At 43.4% G+C, this 20,551-nt stretch overlaps 1 pseudogene; it reads right to left on the bottom strand.

Annotated features, from left to right (window-relative positions):
• Positions 1 to 1,135: 1,135 nt before the first annotated feature.
• LOC136319535 (eukaryotic peptide chain release factor subunit 1-like) overlaps positions 1,136 to 20,551 on the bottom strand; it is a 36,573-nt pseudogene continuing 17,157 nt past the window's right edge.

Raw genomic sequence — 20,551 nt, 5'->3', positions numbered from 1 at the left:
TTTAACATCAATTCATGTGCTGTGATTTACACTCATCTCATTGCCCATGTTCCGATTTGGAGGCAGACTGGAAAAATACAACATACACACAAGATTAATATAGCCAATGCTAACAGATACCAAAACAAGTGTCTTAACACATTGAAGGCATTAAAGCCTTTTAGATTATCAAGCAAATTCTTAGTCAATACAGCAGGATCTATAATAGAGTTTTTGCAGTTTTGAATGTCCTTAATATGTTAATGTAATTTCACTAAGTCCATGCTGACACTATCACCCTTCCACATTCTCTGTAGATGCAACCCAACCCCACTTCAGTCCCATTGAGAACTATCACGAGGAGCAGTAGTCACACTCAGGAAAAGTCCACATAGCACAGGAACTGTTGTTGCATTTCCACACTCTGCAGCTAGCATTCAAATCCCAAAGACCACTCTAGTACATTAATTTTTTGTCTCAAGTTTAATGTCAGTGCTGGATTTCTGGTGATGATTCAGGTAGACTGGAAGGGCTGTATGTAGGCATGTGTGGACATGGAGATTCTGTTTTCTTTAACCTGGAGAGATGAAACTAAGGGATCTTTTCTTGGAGTTTTGTAGCCATGGGGTGGTGAGGAGAACCTTGGGATTCACTATGCTGGGTGGTAGAGGTAAATTTGTAACAGAAGTGGGCAAATCTGGCTGGCCAAGAGTAGCAACAAGGCTGACTCCAAGGATGGGAGGTGAAAGGAGAGAGAGGCTATTAGACAAGGCAGTAGATATGTGGCAAGTGTGGAGGGAAATAAGACCATCAACACCCACAACAGAAATCTTTAAGGGATAAGCAGGATCCAAATATTCGGGCAAGGCAGAGTAAGTGGCCCCCGTGTCTATAAGAAATGAGATCAGTTTGCCTGCTACTTGGATGGTTACCCTAAGGCTTGTCCACGGTGATGTGAGATGGGGTCGACAGCCATGGGCACCTTCAGTCTTCACTGGCAAGTCTGAGCAGTTTGGGCAAAGTTAGGTCTGAGGTGGTAGGGATAGAAGAGATTGAACCCTCCCATAGAGGAGCGAGGGGGCAGTCTACCTTCCAGTGTCCCTTTTTCCTGCACTAAGGGCATGGCCCTGGTGGCAGTTGAGGAGCCCAGACAGGCTTAAGCCCAATGCCCTTCCTTTCCACACTTGAAGCAGGACCCTGATGGAGTTCTATGAGGCCCTTTAGGGGTGTTGGAGCCTTTAAGGGCGTCTGCCAAGAGCTGGTATTTTGCCTGATCTCTTTGGGCTCCGTCTGCTTTCTCCTGTCCCTCTTGGTCATTATAGACCTTAAAAGCCATGCTCACGAGATCTTGTTGAGGGGTTTGAGGGCCCTCCTCTGCCTTATTAAGCATTTCCTGTATATCTGGGGCTGACTGGAAAAAGACAGAAGAACAGTATGATCAGCTGGATCAAATGAAGGAGAGTCAGAATTTGCAGGAGGAGGAGGCTTGGAGTGTGCTAAGAGGATTTGGTAGGTAGAACAGGTTTGACAGAGAGAGAGGGATGAGAGCAGAGTAAAATAAGCCTTATACAATTGCTCTTGTGAAGTGATTCTCTCTTCCTGGCTCATGGTGTGTCACCAAACATTCAGGAACCAACCAAGGAGCCTCTGCAGACCTAGGAAAAACATACACATATCCTTGGTCCCACAAGAGAACTGGGTCTGGCCCTTGCCAGATTCCTGTGAGCAGGTCCCTCCATCTCACTTCAGAGAAGGCTTTCCTTGTTGGATTCCAGAGTATCTTGTCCACTGAATGGCCCTATATCAGTATTCAAAAAAAATTTTTAAGTAAAAAGCATGATAAGATTTTCAGGAGTTCCAGGGCATGACTCCCCTTTTTAAATTTTTTTCTAAATTGATTTTTAAGTGTTTGATGGGCATGCTCTACAATGCCTTGATCGTGAGAATTGTAAGAAATACCTGTCCTCAGGTCAATTCCAAAAGTCTGACAAAATGTAGTAAATGCACCTGACCAGGCAGTGGTGCAGCAGATGGAGTGTTGGACTGGGATGCAAAGGACCCAGGTTCGAGACCCTGAGGTTGCCAGCTTGAGCACAGGCTCATCTGGTTTGAGCAAAGCTCACCAGCTTGGACCCAAGGTCACTGGCTTGAGCAAGGGGTTACTCGGTCTGCTGAAGGCCCAAGGTCAAGGCACATATGAGAAAGCAATGAATGAACAACTAAAGTGCCACAACGAAAAACTGATGATTGATGCTTCTCATCTCTCTCCATTCCTGTCTGTCTGTCCCTCTCTATGTCTCTGTAAAAAAAAAAATGTAGTAAATGCTTTTCCTACATACACCAGAGCATTGTTAGTTTTAATTACCTTAGGAAGTCCTAAGATAAAAAAATGTATATAAACAATGAGCTATAACATGCTTAGCAGCCTCACCTGTTCTGGCAGAGGCTATCATAAATCCAGAATAAGTGTCCACTGTAATGTGGACAAAGGATTGTTTGCCAAATGAAGGTATATGAGTAACATTCATTTGCCAAAGTTGTTCTGGTAGGAGTCCTTGTGGGTTAACTCCAAACAAGGGAAAATTGGTTCAGCAGAACCTCTAAGAATGTAAAAAAGTTGTCTTAGTTCCCCTGTAGTTAATTTTAAGGAAAGTCTAAGCCAATTAATGTCCCTTAACAATTTCTGGAAATCATTTAAAGCTTGCAAGTGATCCATCCTGATTCTTTCAAAGAATATTCTAATTGTTGCAAAATGGTCAGCACAGTGTCTTTATCTGGATGAGCAATAAGAATATCATCTATATAATGAATTATGTATGCCTTAGGGTGCTGCCTTTGTACCGGAAAAATGGCTTGAGCAACATATTTCTGGCACAAGGTAGGACTGTTAGCCATATCTTGAGGCAAAACTTTCCACTGGTATTGCTTCATGGGAGCCTGAAAATTAAGTAAAGGAACACTGAACGCAAAACCCTTGCAATCATGTGGGGGAAAAGCAATTCTTCAAATCAATAATTATAAGGTGAAAATCCCATGGAATGGCAGTAGAAGAGGGGAGTCCTGGCTGGAGAGAACCCATAATTTCCGTAGTCTTATTTATTGCCCTCAAATCCTGTAATAGCCTCCAGTTTCCTGATTTCTTTTTAATGACAAATATAGGGGTATTCCATGGGCTATTAGAAGGTTCAATGTGCCCAAGCTGCTCTTGTACCAATCAAGCAGCTGCCTTAAGTTTCTCCTGAGAGAGTGGCCATTGGTCTACCCAAACAGGATCATTTCAAAGTTATTGGGTCTGCACAATGCATTATTGGGGTAGCAGGAGCTACCAAGGCTCCTATGTTAAAATTTGATACCCTAATCCATGCATCCTGGTATTGGGTATCATTTCTATGGGGATAAGAATCCCCTGCTGATCTTTCTCTAATCCCTTAGTGGGCAAAATTCCTTGATCAACCATTTGAGCCTTGATTAAATTATTAGGACTGACAAGTAATGCTCCCACATTTTTCAAAACATCTCTATCCTATAGATTAACAGGCAATCCAGGGAGCACATAAGGCTGAAAAAATTCAGTATGACCTTCTTTATCTACCTACTGTAAAAAAAACAAAAACTTATAGCTTTGTTAGGGAAATTTCCCTTGCCTTAAGCCTCGAAGCTCTGTGACTGCTTCATGAGTGCGCTAAGAAAAAAGCCAATGTTACTTAGCAATAACAGATGCATCAGCCCATATGTCTAAGAGTTCTCTGAATTTATGCTTTTGTACTGTTAACTCCATTTCAGGGCATCAGAGGAGCCAAATTGTTGATTTCTTCAGGGCCCTTTTGCAGGATGTGGTCTGACAAGCAGAATTAGCATTTTTATACTATTCTTCCAACTGCCTGAAGCAGCTTGTGACATATCCTTGAAATGACTTATCAGGGCTCTGCTTAATTTTGCTCAATTCCTTTGTTTCAAAGACCTGAGTATAGATTACATGCAAACAAAACAATTTACAGTACAGAAACACAAGTATAACATATAAATTTGATTAGTCCTAAACCCTGAGTTGCTTTTTGGCTCCTAACTCAGAACTCACCTTTCAAAGCATTAACCAAATTAGCAAGTCTTTAGGATCCACATTCCATTCTATTTACATTTAAATAAGCACTCCTTATAAGTTCCAATTTTTAAGCAAAAATGTAGGAATGAAACTATTTTATTTTTTTCTTGTTCAATATTAGAGCCGGCATTTCCAATTTTTGCATGCAAGAACTTAATTCAGACCTAAAAATCGCATTTCAGACAACATCAGACAAAAATTAAACAGAAACTAGAATCAGACAAACCAGAGAGAAACCTGGGATTTCAGAGTACAATCAGACTAGAAAGATGCCTGCCTGATCTTAGGGCATTTCTGACAGAGGGATTGATGATGGATGGGACTAAATAAAACTTCCCCAAGAAAAAAATTTTCTTGGCAGCTGCTGGGAAATTTTTTTTCCCCAGAGACAGAGAGAGAGTCAGAGAGAGAGAGGGATAGATAGGAACAGATAGACAAGAACGAGAGAGATGAGAAACATCAATCATCAATTTTTCGTTGTGACACTTTAGTTGTTCATAGATTGCTTTCTCATATGTACCATGCCTGGGGGGCTACAGCAGACCAAGTAACCCTTTGCTCAAGCCAGCAACCTTGGGCTCAAGCTGGTGAGCTTTACTCAAACCAGATGAGCCCACGCTCAAGCTGGAGACCTTGGGGGTCTCAAAACTGGATCCTCTGCATCCCAGTCCGATGCTCTATCCATTGTGCCACCACCTGGTCAGGCAGGAAATTTTGTAGTCACATCCACCAGGGGCCCCCAGCCTTACTTTCCAGGCAAAGAATAGGAAAGAAACAAAATGATAGTTCAGAGGATTGTAGCTTAAACATTAAAGAAAATCAGACAATAACAGGAAAAGCTGTAACTTTCATAATACCTGACTCTTCTACTATCCATTCTCAAATTCCATAGCTGCTGTAACTGAAAGTTCAGGCTGACTATACTGAGATTTCTCTACCTCAATTTTAGCTGAGTGGCAGACTAAGCAGCCAGAGAGAACTAGGAGCAGCTGCCCTGCCATTGCTCAGGATAATTGGGCAATGTTTGGCCTGCTGGAATTAGAATTTGCTGAGGAAACACTGAAATTGCCTCTACTATTTGACAGGGCCTGGGAGGGCCCCATTGTCCATTTCCCTGAATCACCTGCCCTTCAGCAGTATACATAGATTTACATTAATTCACCCAATGTTTCCTTCTCCTGCAATGTGGGCAGAGGTCTGGAGCTTTAAGAGCTGGCTGCCCTTGAAGGGGAGGCTGAGACTGATATTTGGAGGGAGTAGGGCATTTTCTAGCAAAATATCCTAGACCCCCACATTGGAAACAAGATCTACTGGCAGAAGTACTTCCCTGGCCTCCCTTTTATTGTTTGTTCTGCTGTTTATCAAAGTATTGTCCTGGAGTCCTCCCCTAAAGCGCTGTGGCAATAGCCAGACCTCGCATGTATGAAGGCTCAATATCAACGCATATTCTGATGTAATCCCCTATATCTTGAGCCTGATCTAAAGCTTGTGGAAGCAGGAATCTCCAAAGGTCTGAGACAAAGAACCTGGGAGCAATCCAATAAGTGTAAGGAGGAGCAGAAGGTTGAGCATAAGAAGGAGCAGAGGGTGGCAGAGGCACAAAGGTTAAGGCGGCCATACCTGTGACACCCTCATTGTCTCTTGAGTCATCCTCAGACTCCAAGGTCTTCTCAAATAAAAATATTTGTAGCCTGACCAGGCAGTGGCACAGTGGATAGAGCGTCAGACTGGGATATGGAGGACCCAGGTTTGAAACCCCAAGGTCGCCAGCTTGCATTCAGGCTCATCTGGTTTGAGCAAGGTTCACCAGCTTGAGTCCAAGATCACTGGCTCAAGCAAGGGGTCACTCGGTCTGCTGTAGCTCATATGTCAAGGCACATATGAGAAATCAATCAATAAACTACTAAGGAACCGCAACAAAAATGTGATGTTTCTCATCTTTCTCCCTTCCTGTCTGTCTGTTCCTCTTTCTGTCTCTCTCTCTCTGTCTCTGCCACAAAAAAATAAATAAAAACATTTGTACAAAAAAGAAAAGGTCCCTAACTCTTTTTTTTATAGCATTTTAATTTTATTTATTTATTTATTTTGTGACAGAGACAGAAAGAGTCAGAGAGAGGGACAGACAGGAAGGGAGAGAGCTGAGAAGCATCAATTCTTTGTTGCAGCACCTTAGTTATTCATTGATTGCTTTCTCATATGTGCCTTGACTGAGGGGCTACAGCAGACTGAGTGACCCCTTGCTCAAGCCAGTAACCTTGGGCTCAAGCTGGTGAACTTTTGCTCAAACCAGATGAACCCACGCTCAAGCTGGTGACCTCGGGGTCTCGAACCTGGGTCCTCTGCATCCCAGTCCAACACTCTATCCACTGCGCCACCACTCATTCAGGCAAGGTTCCTAACTCTTGCTCCTAATTGTCCCATAATTTATTACTCCTAACTATACTTTTCCCCAAAACTTTACTCACTGTGCACACTTGGGGAGTTCCATCACCTGCCTTTAGTTTCGTCTTTCCTTCCTCAGGTCCCTGTTTGGGTACCACCTGCCACAGACCAGCATGGCCAGTAATTCCAGGTCCTGAGTGAGAATGATGAAGAATGAGGAAATAAAGAGAAACAGGATGGGATCGAGAGGCCTCTGCAACACCAAGATAGCTTGCAAGAGAGACTCTCCGTCCCCAAAGCCGCTTTGTTTATAGGGTAAAGTCATTAGTAAATCAAAGAGATCATTAAAACAGTCATTATCTCCAAGGCAACCCAAGAACTCTTCCAAGTGCAGAAAACCCTCACCATACATAACATCTTAACTTCACAAAACAAAGGATAAAAAGAAAACTGCCTCCAGTCTCTCCAAGGGACATGGGGGATAGGATGAGTAAAAGCAATAAGGCATCGCAGCTAACATGGAGGTGTGGAGAAAAACTTAGCCTTTAGCAACTTCACTAAGCAAGTGAGGTGGGGAGTTGAGCAGACTGTCAGCTTACTGCCAGTCAGCCACACCTCTGTCTCCCCAAAATTTAAACCGTAAGGACACTGTCAGCTTGTGGTCCCCAACACCCTAGTGAATAGACACCTACATACTTTCTGCATAAAAGCAGTTAGCATACTTGCCGATGCCAGGTGTTCCCTGCCCACTGTGAGGTGGCTACATTAGGAATGTAGCCATTCCTACATTGGCTACATTCCTCTGGAATCTAAACTCCCTGGGGAAAGGATCAGAGTCCAATTTATTTTGGAATCTCCAGTAATGTCTAGCATGGAAGCACAGTGTCATCCTTGTAGTGAATTAATTAGCTCAGCAACCATTTATTAAGTGCACACATACCAGACATTTTACTTGGTGCTAGGGATATCAAACATTGTTTCTGCCTTCATAGAAACTACTTGCCTTGTGTTGGAGGCTGGGATCAATGGAAGAAGAGTGGCAGAGTCAGTGACTGAGTTGTGTGATAGGCAAATAGGAGATCATTGTGCTATTCTCTCTACATTTCTGTGTTTGAATACTTTCATAATAAAACATTTAGGAAGATAGAAAAGGAGGAAAGTGTCCTGGGCAGAATGGGACTCACTGAGAAATTTTTATTTTTTTTAAAAGTTTATTTCATTTGTTAATTTTAATGAGAGAGAAAGGGAGAAGGACATAGAGACAGGAACATCTATCTGTTTCTGTAGGTGCCCTGACCAGGGATCAAACCAAGAACCTCTGCGCTTTGGGATGATGCTCCAAACAACCAAGTTATCCAGCTAGGGCTTGCTAAGAAATTTTTTAAAACACTGATATGGCAATAAACCAGTGGTATGGACTAAATATTTGTTCTCCCCCGACCCACCAAAGTCATTGTTGAAGCCCTAACCCCTCAATGTGATAGTATTTGGACGCTGAGACTTTGGGAGGTAATTGGGTTTAAATGAAGTCATGACAGTGTATAGAAGAAGAGAGCAGAATTCACGCTGTGTGCTGAGGACACAGCCAGAAGGCAGCCTTCTGCAAACCAGGAAGAGAGTCCTCACCTGAGCCTGACCATTCTGGCACCCTGATCTTGGACTTCTAGCTTCAAGAATTGTAAGATATAACTTTCTGTTGTTTAAGCCACCCAACATATTGTATTTTTTTAATGGTAGTCCAAGCTAAGACAACCAGTAACCAGAACTAAGAAGAAGATGCGGTCAGAATTTACCATATAATTAGATCATGAGCTTTGTGATTCAGAGGCCAATTAAGGTAGGTTGAGGCTCCGGGCACAGAAGAAAATATTGAGCCCCTTAAAAAAGAGAGAGAGACAAGGAAAATAGAAATACATGTTAACCATATTTTAATTTAATTAATTTATTTTTTATTTTATTTTTTTTAAAGGGAAGCCAGTGGGAGGGGGTATTGAGGTTTGGGGAAAGGGGAGGTAACTCTCCCTTACCCCACCTTATCTCATCTACTCTAGATAACCCATTTTTTAAAAATTATTTTTATTTATTTATTCATTTTAGAGTAGAACAACAGAGAGAGAGAGAGAGAGAGAGAGAGAGAGAAGGGGGGTGAGGAGCAGGAAGCATCAACTCCCATATGTGCCTTGACCAGGCAAGCCCAGGGTTTTGAACCGGCGACCTCAGCATTCCAGGTCGATGCATGATCCACTGTGCCACCACAGGTCAGGCTAACCATATTTTCAAATAAATAAAATATTATGTACTATTAATGTTAAAATTGCACCTATGAAACCAAACTTGATGTCATTAGAAAAAAGTATGAAGTTGGGGTTTTGCAGGGCCCTTTAGAAGTCAGGGCGTACACCCAATGCGCCTACCATTAAATCTGCCTCTGTTGTAATTAGAGGGTGATCAAGACAGTATCTACAGCCCTCAGAAGCCTGAAAATCACCTTTACAGGCTGAGAGAAAGATCGGTACCTAAAGCCCTGACCAGACTCTGATTTTCCCCTCTTCACTGGTTCTAGTAACTGTGGCCCAGAGTGTAGCTATACCACAGGAACAGGAAGAATGCATTGGTAAATCCTGCCAATAGCTGCTTCACCATTCTTAGAGCTCTAGGTCTCCCCCCATCTCCAAAATGGTGGATAGGTGCTATTTTGAAATAAAGAAGGAGTTTATCAGTGAAAGGATCAGCATCCAAGGAGAAAATCAAGTTTTCAAGCTCCTTTGTTTTAGAAATTTCTTAGCTTTCTCACAATAAATCTCAACAAGTCGGATGAAGGCTCCATAGTTGTAGTTGATTAAGTTGCTTGCAGACTCTTGACTGTTGTGGAAGAAGAGTAAATAAGCCATGGACTCTGCCTTAACTCAGAATTATAATGAATTCGAATTACTGGGGCAAATTCCCTAGGTGAATATTATAGACATTAAAGTTTAAACACTACCAACTGACAATTTTCTTTTTTTTTGTTATCTTCAGACAGCAAGCTTATAAATCTTGAAACTTACCTTCTTTAAATTTCATTTGATTTACTTCTCACTTAGCTAGTTTGCTGGTTATATTCTCTCCCCCAGATCAAGGGACTGAAAACTCTTTCCCACCTTGGGAAATACTAAAGGATTCAGCTTCCAAATCATTGAATAGTCATCTTTAAAGTGAATTCAGGATTAGGGACATTTTTTTTTCTCTCTTCCCACCCCCATAGCTTCATCCTCTATGTACTAAAGATGTAAAGAGAGTGCCTGCCTCTTGTTTTTTGGAAGATAGAGTGTTGCCTATGGCAAGAAACCGCTTGAGATTTACTGCTGCCAGTTCTCTAAGTAACCCCGGTGACCATCTTTGCAAGGGCTCTCCAGTGGGCAAAGGGCTATGGGGAATCTAGAACCATCCCATCCACAGCTGCTACCTGTGCCTAATTTTTCTTGGAAATCATAAGGGACTCTGAACAACCTATTTGCCGGTGGAAGGGGGCTAAGTGTTCTCTGTCTCCTTTGGGTCCCTGGGGCAAGGGAGAACACAGAGAAGGCTTTCTTTAGAAAATGCAGAGGCAGCAGCTGCTCTGGGTACAGGCAAGAGGCAGGACTACCTGCCAAAGAGGCATGCTGTCCAGCTTCCAGCCGGGCACAGTGGTATTAAAAATGGCTCTGTTCAAACTGTTGGCAGGGTGTTGGGGAACTAGTAGTTGAATGTTTGCTCTATGACTTATGAAGTAAGTACCTTTCAACATTAAACATGCATGCTGAGGCCTGACCTATGGTGGCACAGTGGATAAAGCGTCAACCTGGAACACTGAGGTCGCTGGTTCAAAACTCTGGGCTTGCCTGGTCAAGGCACATATGGGAGTTGATGCTTCCTGCTCCTCCCCTCTTCTCTCTCTCTCTCTCTCTCTCTCTCTCTCTCTTTCTCTCTCTCCCCTCTCTAAAATGACTTTTAAAATATGGTAAACATGCATGGTGAGCAACAAGCACACAACTTCAAGGTCCAGAGGCCACCAGCTTTGTGATGTCAGTGACTTCACTCTACTGATTGTTTTGTTATCTGAAATGATTCTGCATTACAGGAGTTTTTGTTGGCTCTTCAGGGCTCACCTGCTAACAGAGGGACTCCAGCCCTCTGAAAATCCCCTTCCCTCAGCATTCCCAGCAGCTTCACAGTCTAGTAGTCTTCATTTACTAAATATCCACAGTGGTCTATCACCATCTCTGCTGCTGCTCTGATCTGATCTGTTAAACTACTTCCTATCATGCGTGCTGCCTGGCAAGGCAGTTTCTGCTAGAGATTGTTACTGCTCTGATGGGAACAATACACACTGCTGCATTCAGTTATTGTGCTGTGGTCCTGGCTGGAGACAGACAGCTTTGCAGACTGGCACTGCTAACTCCCCTCTTTCTCCTGGGTACTCTAGATCTTCCTCACTGTTCCACCCAGAGCCTACTGGGTAAAGGAACACATGGTCTGTAGTAAGGTAGGGAATAATTTCTCTCCCTTTTTGTGTTACACACCCAGAGAGGGGTACCAAAACATGTTGTTTGAGTCCCAGTGTGCTACAGAAATACTGAAACAGCTCTTTCTTTTTTTTTTTTTTTTTTTTTTTGTATTTTTCTGAAGCTGGAAACGGGGAGAGACAATCAGACAGACTCCCGCCTGCGCCCGACCAGGATCCACCCGGCACGCCCACCAGGGGCGACGCTCTGCCCACCAGGGGGCGATGCTCTGCCCCTCTGGGGCATTGCTCTGCCACGACCAGAGCCACTCTAGCGCCTGGGGCAGAGGCCAAGGAGCCATCCCCAGCGCCCAGGCCATCTTTGCTCCAATGGAGCCTTGGCTGCGGGAGGGGAAGAGAGAGACAGAGAGGAAAGGGGGGGGTGGAGAAGCAAATGGGCGCTTCTCCTATGTGCCCTGGCCGGGAATTGAACCCGGGTCCCCTGCATGCCAGGCCGATGCTGTACCGCTGAGCCAACCGGCCAGGGCTGAAACAGCTCTTTCAATGTCTACATAAGACTTGTCTTTTCTATGAAGTCTTGGATCTTCAGCTAAGTGATTGGGACCATGTTGCATTTGCATAAAAATGACTACACTTCATTCTGATGACCAAGGTACTGTCTCTTGGTGAGCCTATAATGCCTGGCTCCATATTCCCCTACAAGGATCTCTCTCAAATGAGGCACTGCAACCTCCTTGCAAATAAACTTTCTCAAGGACACCCTATCAGCTAGCCAGACACATCCAACTATACCTGTGTCATCTTCAGTGGAGAAGATGAGATCCCTGATCAACCCTGGATAGCTATGTGCTATCCTGAAGAGTTTTCATGTTTGTAAGCCTTATTTATACATATACAGTCACAAGATACTTGAGATCACAGACCTTGTTTTCCACTTCTTCTGTATCTGTAATTTTAGCACAGCCTCAGACCTATCGTGACATTAAGAAAAACAAACTTATATAACCTTTTATAATTTACAAAGTACTTTTGTACATGTTTAGCTTTTCCAACAGCCCTGTTGGTTATTTCTCTCTCCATTTTGCATATGAGATCTCTCAAGCTGTCCAAGGTCACCAAGGTACTCTGCAGTGGAACTAAGTCTTAGACTGCTATGAACTCACTCAAGTGGAGGTATCTGTTTGTTACTCCACTACCAGCATATCAGGACCAGCTACATTGCATATATTCTCACCTCAGAGGCAGTCTCCCCTCTGTTTGATCATTCCTCACCCTCCAGATCTCAGCAGGAAGCATGCAAGATGACTGAGGACAAACCATTTTTACTTTATGCTCTTTCTTCCTTTTTCCAACATGCCCTCTTATATAGTGGTACCTTGAGATACGAGCAGACAAACATACAAATTTTTAAGATATGAGCTGTGATTCTGTCTGTATTTTTAATCGAGATCCGAGCAAAATTTCGAGATACGAGTTGTGATTTGGGAAGCTGCCGCTAGTTGGTGCGTTGGTGCACGGGTCCAGTATCGGCAGCACAACACCAGCATCTCATTCTTTCTCACGTGTAACCCACAGAATCAAGTCGAATCTTGTGCGCTGTACTCATTTTTGCATTTCTTACTAACATTTTTTTTCTTACTAACATTTTTGTGTGCTATCATGCGACCGAAGAAAGAGAGTGTAAAGGACAGTGGTGAGAAGAAGAAGAGAATGATGTCGATAGAAGTAAAGCAAGAAATAATAAAAAACCTGAGCATGGTGTACGAGTGGTTGAACTGGCAAAGCTGTACGACTGCAATACAACTACAATTTGTACCATCCTTAAACAAAAGGATGCCACCAAAAGCACAAATCTAGTGAAAGGAACTACAATTTTGTCCCAATTAAGGACAAATATCTATGAAGAAATAGAGAAGCTTCTGCTGGTGTGGGTGAAAGAGAAAGAGCTGGCAGGAGATACAGTGACAGAGACTGTAATATGCGAAAAGGCACGTATTATTTACGGTGACTTGAAGAAGAAAGAACCATCAACCTCAAAACAGGCAGCAGAAGATACGTTTAAGGCAAGTCATGGCTGGTTTGAAAATTTCAAGAAGAGATCTGGCATCCACTCAGTGGTGAGGCATGGTGGAGCTGCGAGTGCTGACGTTAAGGCAGCTGAGGAGTACATCACACGTTTTGCTGTGTTTATTGCAAAGGAAGGCTACATCCCCCAACAAGTGTTCAACTGTGATGAAACGCCCGGATGGGCAGAGCATCGCCCCATGGTGGACGTGCCGGGTGGATCCCAGTCGGGCGCATGCGGGAGTCTGTCTGACTGCCTCCCTGTTTCCAGCTTTAGAAAAATACAAATATATATATATATATATATATATATATCTTCAAGAAAATAAACTCCCAATGGAAGCATTACTAATCCTTGAAAATGCTCCAGCCTACCCACCTGGTCTTGAAGATGACATTCTCAATTAGATCAAATTTGTGAAAGTCCTCTACCTCCCACCCAACACGACTTCAATCTTGCAACCTATGGGTCAGCAGGTCATTTCCAGCTTTAAAAAGCTTTACACAGCCTGACCTGTGGTGGCGCAGTGGATAAAGCGTCGACCTGGAAATGCTGAGGTCGCCGGTTCGAAACCTTGGGCTTGCCTGGTCAGGCACATATGGGAGTTGATGCTTCCAGCTCCTCCCCCGTCTCTCTCTCTCTCCTCTCTAAAATGAATAAATAAATAAATAAAAAGTAAAAAGAAAAAAAAAAAAGCTTTACACAAAGCACTTGTTCCGCCGTTGCTTTGAGGTGACTGTGAATAGAAATCTAACCCTTCGAGAGTTTCGAAAAGATCACTACAACATCGTGATATGTTTTTGCATTATTGACTTGGCATGACAAAAGGTTACAAGAAGAACCTTGAACTCGGCATGGAAAAAGTTATGGCCTGTGTTGCGACAGGAACTTCGAAGGATTCGAACCAGAGACCAAGACTGAGGTAGAAGCGTTGGAGGAGATTGTGTCCCTCAGAAAGTCGATGGGTCTGGAGGTAGATGAGGGTGACATAAACGAGCTCGTTGAGGAACATGAGGGGGAACTCTGAACTGAGGAGTTGAAGGAGGTACAGATGATGCAACATACGGAGCTTCTGCAAGAGATTAGCAGTGAGGAGGAGGTTGAGGAGGAGGAAGTGATTTCTACAAGTGAAATTAAAGACCTGCTAGCAATGTGGGAGAAGCTTTCAAGTTTCATTGAAAAGAAACACCCAGAAAAAGTTTCAACTGGTCTTGCTTCAGCACTTTTTTTTTTTTTTTTGCATTTTTCTGAAGCTGGAAACGGGGAGAGACAGTCAGACAGACTCCCGCATGCGCCCGACCGGGATCCACCCGGCACGCCCACCATGGGGCGACGCTCTGCCCACCAGGGGGCGATGCTCTGCCCATCCTGGACGTCGCCATGTTGCGACCAGAGCCACTCTAGCGCCTGGGGCAGAGGCCACAAAGCCATCCCCAGCGCCCGGGCCATCTTTGCTCCAATGGAGCCTTGGCTGCGGGAGGGGACGAGAGAGACAGAGAGGAAAGCGCGTCGGAGGGGTGGAGAAGCAAATGGGCGCTTCTCCTGTGTGCCCTGGCCGGGAATCGAACCCGGGTCCTCCGCACGCTAGGCTGACGCTCTACTGCTGAGCCAACCGGCCAGGGCCTTCAGCACTTTTTAATGACACTTGTTTGTCACATTTCCGTAACATTTTAAAAGGCAGGCAAAAGCAAACCTCTTTGGACAGATTTTTATTCATAAGTCCTGCAAGTGAAACAGGTGATGATTAAATGAAAAATATGTAATGTTAAGCTTAGGTTAAGTTTAAAGTTAAGAAAGTGCATTTTAAACTCGTATCTCAAGGTACCACTATATTTGGAGTTTTTTTTTCCTTAAAATTTTTTGAACTTTTCTGCCTTCAATTTATTTCAGATATACATGCAACAAAATGGGTTGAGAGTTCCTCGACTTTCCAAGGGACACAATCTCCTCCAACGCTTCTACCTCAGTCTTGGTCTCTGGTTCGAATCCTTCGAAGTCCCTGTCTGCAACATCAGGCCATAACTTTTTCCATGCCGAGTTCAAGGTTCTTCTTGTAACCTTTTGCCATGCCAAGTAAATAATGCGTAAACATATCACGATGTTGTAGTGATCTTTCTGAAACTCTCGAAGGGTTAGATTTCTATTCTCAGTCACCTCAAAGCAGCAGCGGAACAAGTGCTTTGTGTAAAGCTTTTTAAAGCTGGAAATGACCTGCTGACCCATAGGTTGCAAGATTGAAGTCGTGTTGGGTGGGAGGTAGAGGACTTTCACAAATTTGATCTAATTGAGAATGTCATCTTCAAGACCAGGTGGGTAGGCTGGAGCATTTTCAAGGATTAGTAATGCTTTCATTGGGAGTTTATTTTCTTGAAGATATTTCTTCACTGCAGGACCAAAGATGAAGATTTACCCATTCAATAAAAAACTGCCGAGTAACCCATGCCCTAGGATTGGCACGCCACATAACCTGCAGTTTTTCTTTAAGAATCTTCTGAGTCTTAAAGGCTCGAGGATTTTCGGAATGATACACTAGCAGTGGCTTTACTTTACAGTCACCGCTAGCATTTGCACACAATGCAAGGGTTGGACGGTCCTTCATGGATTTATGGCTTGGCAGCTTCTTCTCCTCTGCAGTGATGACAGTCATCCGGGGCATTTTTTCCCAAAACAATCCTGTTTCATCACAGTTGAACACTTGTTGGGGGATGTAGCCTTCCTTTGCGATAAACACAGCAAAACGTGTGATGTACTCCTCAGCTGCCTTAACGTCAGCACTCGCAGCTCCACCATGCCTCACCACTGAGTGGATGCCAGATCTCTTCTTGAAATTTTCAAACCAGCCATGACTTGCCTTAAACGTATCTTCTGCTGCCTGTTTTGAGGTTGATGGTTCTTTCTTCTTCAAGTCACCGTAAATAATACGTGCCTTTTTGCATATTACAGTCTCTGTCACTGTATCTCCTGCCAGCTCTTTCTCTTTCACCCACACCAGCAGAAGCTTCTCCATTTCTTCATAGATATTTGTCCTTAATTGGGACAAAATTGTAGTTCCTTTCACTAGATTTGTGCTTTTGGTGGCATCCTTTTGTTTAAGGATGGTACAAATTGTAGTTGTATTGCAGTCGTACAGCTTTGCCAGTTCAACCACTCGTACACCATGCTCAGGTTTTTTATTATTTCTTGCTTTACTTCTATCGACATCATTCTCTTCTTCTTCTCACCACTGTCCTTTACACTCTCTTTCTTCGGTCTCATGATAGCACACAAAAATGTTAGTAAGAAATGCAAAAATGGCCTGACCTGCGGTAGCACAGTGGGTAAAAGCATCAACCTGGAACACTGAGGTCGCCGGTTCGAAACCTCGAGCTTCCCTGGTCAAGGCACATATGGGAGTTGATGCTTTCTGCTTCTCCCTCCCTTCTCTCTCTGTCTCTTCTCTCTGAAATGAATAAATAAAATCTAAAAATAAATAAATAAAAAATAATTATAAAAAAAGAAGTTTATTTAAAAAAAGAAATGCAAAAATGATGCAAGAATGAGTACAGCACACAAGATTCGACTTGATTCTGTGGGTAACATGAGAAAGAACAAGATGCTAGTGTTGTGCTGCTGATACTGGACCTGTGCACCAACGTGCCAACTAGCGGCAGCTTCCCGAATCACTCGTATCTTGAAATTTCCCTTGGATCTCGAACAAAAATACAGACAGAGTCACAGCTCGTATCTCAAAAATCCATATGTTGGTCTGCTCGTATCTCAAGGTACCACTGTAATGTTATTTTGGTATTTATTAATATATTTATAGAGAACTTATTTTTGGATTTTGTTCTTTAGCTATAGTGAGGCTTTTTTTTTAAATTGAGATATAATTGACATGTAACATATTAGTTTCAGGTATATAACATAATGATTTGAAATTTGTATATACTGCAAAACGATCACCTCAGTAAATCTAGTTAGCATCCATTACCTTCGTGATTTTTTATTGCTTGGACATCTGAGACCTTGTTATGGACTGAATGGTTCTGTCCTTCCTAAATTCATATGTTGAAATCCCAACCTGTCACTGTGATGGTATTTGGAGGTGGGGCCTTTGGGAGGTAATTAGGTTTAGAACAGGCCCTAAGAATAGGGCCCTTATGATGGGATTAGTGTCCTTATAAGAAGAAGAGGGGCCCTGGCCAGCTGGCTCAGTGGTAGAGCATCGGCTGGCATATGGGTGTCCTGGGTTGGATTCCTGGTCAGGGCACACAGAAGAAGCGACCATCTGCTTCTCTAACCCCCTCCCCCTTTTTCTCTTTCTCTCTACCTCTTTCCTTCCCACAGCCATGGCTTGATTGGTTCAGCCCCAGATGTTGATGTTGGCTCCATGGAACCTCTGCCTTAGGTGCTGAAAATAGCTCAGTTGCGAACATGGCCCCAGATGGGTAGAGGACTGGCCCCAGACAGGGTTGTGGGGTGGATCCTGGTTGGGGCACATGTGGGAGTGTGTCTCACTATCTCCCCTGATTTCTCTTGGAAAAGAAGAAGAAGAAGGAGGAGGAGGAGGAGGAGGAGGAGGAGAAGGAGGAAGAGGAGAAGGAGAAGAAGAAGAGGAGGAGGAGGAAGAAAAGGAAGGAGGAGGAAGAGGGAGAGGAAAAGGAGAAGGAGGAGGAAGTGGAAGGAGGAAGGGGGGAGGCAGCGACAGAGGAGAAGAAGAAGGAGAAGGAGAAGGAGAAGGAGAGGGGAAGAAGAAGAAAGGAGTTCAGAGGTCTTACTCTGAGGTGAGGACACAGTGAGATGGCAGCTCTCTGTAAGCCAGGAGGAAACCTCTCTTCCTGGGAGTGAATTGGCTGGCACCTTGATTTTGGACTTCTCAGCCTCCAGGTCTCTGACAAATAAATTCCTGTTGCTTAAGCCCCCCAGTACAGAGCTGACCTCTGCCCAGTCTTTCTTTCTCTTTGGCTCCCAGGTGTCTGGCTTTTCATATTCGTTGAAAGGAGAGAATTCCTTGTTGCTGCTTTGGTCCTTTGGTTTCCAGGTTTTTCTTCACTTGCTAATGGGAGGGAATAGTGTGAAGTAAAACCAAGAATACTGGCTTCATGAGAAGAGTGTCAGGTGTAACTTTGGATTCCAACCCAAGTGTGAGTTCTGATAAGCTCTTTAGCATCTCTAGTTCCTGGACAGGTGGCTTCAATTTCTTGCAGCCTGCTTTCCCATCTACAACAGAAGAGGATTGAAAAACAAGATCCAGGACCTTCCCTGGTATAAAATGTTCCGATTTTATCAATTTGAATGGATGCCCTGGGTTCCTTCTCTGTTGCTTTCAGTTCCTGACTACCTAGCATTCCTCTTTATCTGCTACCAATTCATACATTCAGTCCACCCTCTTCACAAGTGCTGACCATATAGTTCATGTTATCAGATGCAATGCTAGGCAACCTAAAATGACCCTATGTTTAGTTCCCCAGGAAAGAGAATTTTTGCTACAGAATCAACTCAGTATAATATTCTTTATAAATTTTGTTTGTTTTTCAGTTTTTAAGACCATTTTCTCAAACACAGAGAGTATGTCAGTGAATCTAGTTCATGTACACAAAGTAGGTGTTTGTAGCTTCTTGGTTTATATAACTTGATGTCAAGTGGTCTGTTTTGTTTTGTTTTGTTTTAGGTATTTTCTTTTTCCTAAGACTTCTGATACAGTGTGCAAAGCTCTATTGTACCATCTTCTGTAGAAACCCTGCTAACCACCTTACATAATTTTTCCAGCTTGGTTCCATCAAGGGTGAGGATGTAAGCAAGAGGATATCTTTTCCCAATTTATACTTAAAACCCCACTATGGAGAAGATATAATTCATCATCTTTTCTTAGGACTGTCAGATACTTTAAACAGCTGATCTAGTAGTTGCATCTCTTTCCCTGTGAAACGGTGACTCTAGCCATATACATATTCAGCTTTTATTCCTTCACTCAACAGGATGGAAGTAAATACACTGTAGCTGAAAATAACTCAGCCCCTGAGACTGTCTCCAAAATGAGACTGCAATGGACAATGCTTGAGGTCTATCAACAAGGGACAGACAAGAAATGAGCAGACATTGCCTCTGCTACCAAACCAGCTGAGCTCTTTATAACCACAAGGATTGTTCAGGGACTCTAGGGCGAGGTTGCTGGCTTCCTCGGTAATCAGTGGGATCAGCTGTATGACCTATTTAAATCATTACATATGGAGTGGACTTTGTATCTTTGCAAGCACTTGTTCAGTAATATTAAGGACTAGAAATTTTATTTCTTTTCTTTTTTTTTTTGTATTTTTCTGAAGTGAGAAGCTGGAAGGCAGAGAGACAGACTCCCACATGTACCCGATTGGGATCCACCCAGAAAGCCCACTAGGGGGCGATGTTCGGCCCATCTGGGGCATTGCTCCGTTGCAACTGGAGCCATTCTAGCTCCATGTAGCTATCCTCAGCGCCCAGGCCAACTCTGCTCTAATGAAGTCTTGGCTGCGGGAGGGGAAGAGAGAGATAGAGAGAAAGGAGAGGGGGAAGGGTGGAGACACAGATGAGAGCTTCTCCTGTGTGCCCTGTCCAGGAATTGAACCCAGGACTTCCACATGCCAGGCTGATGCTCTACCACTGAGCAAGCTGGCCAGGGCTAGAAATTTTATTTCTAGGAGAAAGTTTATTTCCTCCTCCTGTGAAGATCTCCCTCCCTGAGATTTCTCTCATACACTCCTTCCCTGCTGCATGTGTTCTTCACGCAAATAAAACTGACTCTTATTCTGGAGTCTACAGATTAAAAAGTAATGCAGACTTTATCCTTCCCCACAGGTTTCCCTGAAAGGATCTCTTCTTACAAAGACCTTCAGTCCTTAGATAAAACATTTGATAATATATACTTTTTTTTTCTTTTTTGAAGTAAGAGGAGAGAAGATAGAGAAACAGACTCTAACATGCTCCCCGACTGGGATCCACTCTTTCTGGAGCTGATGCTCAAATTCATTGAGCTATCCTCAGCACCCAGGGTCATTGCTTGAACCAATTGAGCCACTGGCTGCAGAAGGGGAAAAGAAAGAGAAGGGGAAGAGGGAGGGGAGGAGAAGCATATGGTCACTTTTCATGTGTATCCTGACCGTTGGGTCAAACCCGAGACTTCCACACACCGGACCAACTACTGAGCCAGCTGACCAGGGCTGTTGATAATATATATCAATACTTTTGCCCTCTCTTGAATTCTTTTTAGCTTTCTCGCCATTGGTATAGTAGAGAATTCTTTTCTAATAAGTTTTTTTCATGAAAAAATAGTTTAACCTTTTTCAATAAATATTACCTTTATTGAGACATAATTCAGATACCATAAAATTCACCATTTAAAGTGTATAATTTAATGGTTTTACTCTATTCCCAGACTTGGGCAATCATTACCCTTTCCCTAGAGAGAAACACTGTATCCATTAGTAATCACATCCTATTCTTTTTACTCCCACCCTCACCCACCCTAGGCAACTACTAATCTACTTTCTGTGTCTATGGATTTGCCTGTTCTGGACATTTCCTATAA

The sequence above is a fragment of the Saccopteryx bilineata genome, chromosome 1 (assembly GCF_036850765.1).
Source record: "Saccopteryx bilineata isolate mSacBil1 chromosome 1, mSacBil1_pri_phased_curated, whole genome shotgun sequence".
NCBI lineage: Eukaryota > Metazoa > Chordata > Mammalia > Chiroptera > Emballonuridae > Saccopteryx > Saccopteryx bilineata.
This window is presented reverse-complemented; position numbering and strand designations above follow the sequence as displayed.